Source organism: Nyctereutes procyonoides, unplaced genomic scaffold, assembly GCF_905146905.1.
Source record: "Nyctereutes procyonoides isolate TBG_1078 unplaced genomic scaffold, NYPRO_anot_genome, whole genome shotgun sequence".
Taxonomy (NCBI): Eukaryota; Metazoa; Chordata; class Mammalia; order Carnivora; family Canidae; genus Nyctereutes; species Nyctereutes procyonoides.
In genome coordinates this window covers 30,888,566-30,890,951 of record NW_026575160.1, presented here as the reverse complement: position 1 = coordinate 30,890,951, position 2,386 = coordinate 30,888,566, and the positions used below count along the sequence as shown (strand labels likewise).

The 2,386-nt window shown below is 40.9% G+C and overlaps 1 pseudogene; it reads right to left on the bottom strand.

Annotated features, from left to right (window-relative positions):
• Positions 1-550: 550 nt before the first annotated feature.
• Positions 551-1,744, bottom strand: LOC129502821 (golgin-45-like; annotated as a pseudogene).
• Positions 1,745-2,386: the final 642 nt, after the last annotated feature.

The window sequence follows — 2,386 nt, the reverse complement described above, 5'->3', positions numbered from 1 at the left end:
AGTGAGTGGGTGTAGCTGCATTAGAAAATCACAATTAAATCTGTTTGTATTAAGTACATAGCAAGCTAGAACTTAGGGCCTAAAATAAAGGTAGACCCTTTTTCTTTCAGTGTCCTTTAGGAGAAGCATCATATAATGCCTGGAAATTATCATCCACTTGAAGTATATCCTCACTGTTTCACTCTTTTCTTACCTTGAGATAGTTATTAAGGGTGATCGGTGGTCCAGTACATAAAACATTTTGGGGAATATATATTACCTAAATAGAAACTGATATTACTTCTACCATTATAAGAACTCCAGATCCCAAATAATAGGGACTCTTGGGAGGAAGCAAGTGCCTGTAGCCTGCCTGCAACATGTTGAATATTGAAGGACAATGAGTGGGGCACATGGGTGGCTCAGCGGATGAGCATCTGCCTTTGGCTCAGGTCATGACCCCAGGGTCCCGGCATCGAGTCCCACATCGGGCTCCCCCCAGGGAGCCTGCTTCTCCCTCTGCCTGTGTCTCTGCCTTTTGTCTCTGTGTTTCTCATGAATAAATAAAGTCTCAAAACATAAATAAATAAAGGACAATGAGTTCTCCCTGGCAGTGATTACAGCAACTGGAAGTTGTATTTTCGTATCTAGTATAGGGATGAAATTGTCCAATATTTTTCTTTGTAGCAAGTAAGGTGAAGACTCAGAAAATGGATTATCCAGGTGAGCTTTCTGTGCACGTAACCGGATCCAAAATGCGTAGAACCATTTCAGCCATTTCTTCTGCTGGGGTGGGTGCTGCAGGATTCAACTGTTGATGGAATCTAATTTTGACCATTAGCACCAACAGTTCCCAGAAGATGAGCATTTACTTCTTTTGCCAACTTGTGACTTGTTAATGCTCGTCCTGCTGTGATGTGAGGCTGTGTACCAGGGTAGCGAGTCCGCTTTTTCCCCAACTGTGAGGAAACTAGGAGCTCCCCCAGCAATTTCTGGGTCATCACAGTTTTGATGCCATGAACCTGCTCTGGAGCTGGTTAACTCATCTGCTGTAATCCTGCCTGTGAGGAATTTACCTCGCCCCCCATCCCAGCATCTTGATATATGCTCTAACTATTCAGAAAGATGAGATGTGAAAAAAAAAATAAAATAAAATAAAAGAAAGATGAGATGTGTTTTGACCTAGGGCTTCATTTTCCAAAATAAGCCGATTTTTCTTGCGGGCTAGACATTCACACTGATACTGACGATCATCGATCATTCCCCCAGCAGCCACCAGCAGCTCCTGAAACTCACTATTGACTCTGTCTGTACACTGAGCTGGTTTGAAAGCCCTTCTTTGTCCTGCACTAACCTTTAAGAGTTCTGCAGCTTTTCCAATATATTCTTTTCCTCTCGTGGTTCCTTTCTGGGTTCTACAACTCCCCCTGGTTGACCAAGGAAGGCCTCTATGACGTCCCAGAGGCCTAACCTTTGCATTTTTGTTGAGGATATCCTGGGTTATAGCAGCTTTGGGAATGAATGTTCTTACAATGTTGACTTCCACTGCTTTTTCAGTGAGAATCTTCCTTAGCTGAAGAACTCCTGGGCTCTCTGATGGAACTGCTTCCTTCCATGGATCCTGAAGGGGGTCATGCTTTATGGGTGGGGCTCCAGACATAGCTTCGACAGGTGTAGGTGGCTCCTCAGTTTCTATCCCGTCTCCTCAGACTGGAGTTAAAGTAAAAAGGACTTGGGTTTCTAAACGTTCAAAAGTAGTCAGTTTTTAACCAATAAAAATGCACCTCTATATTTCTACTGAAGAACCACCAAGATTCTTCACTCTTCTGATTTCAGATTACTTCACTTTACAGATTGTTGGGCTCCAAGTTGCAGGGTTAACTGCTCCGCACACTCCCTTCCCATTCTGAAGCTGACCCGCCCAGACTTCCTTGACATCCAGCTGCTGGCTCATTCTCTCACTGTAGTTTTTATTTGAATTTCCCTGATGACTAGTGGTGTTGAGCACCTTCTCATGTATCTGCTGGACGTTTGTGTATCTTCTTTGGAAAAATGTCTATTCAGATTCTTTGCCCATTTTTTAATTAGACTACTAATGTTTTGCCTATTGATTGGTAGTTCCTTATGTATTTCAACATATTTATATTTAATCCCTTATCAGGTATATGGCTTGTAAATATTTTCTCCCATTCTGTATGTTTTTCTTTTCTTTTTCTTCTTCTAAGAAAAATATTTTTTATTATTTTATTCCTAATATTTTATTATAGCTTTTATATGAGCAAAACATTTATTTTGATATTAAGTAAATCATGCTTTTCAAAGTACAAAAGAGTACTCTTGTACCTGTGAAATGTATTTATGGAAGAGGTCATTAGGTCCTTCGTTGTATAAAGAAGTGGTTTTTATT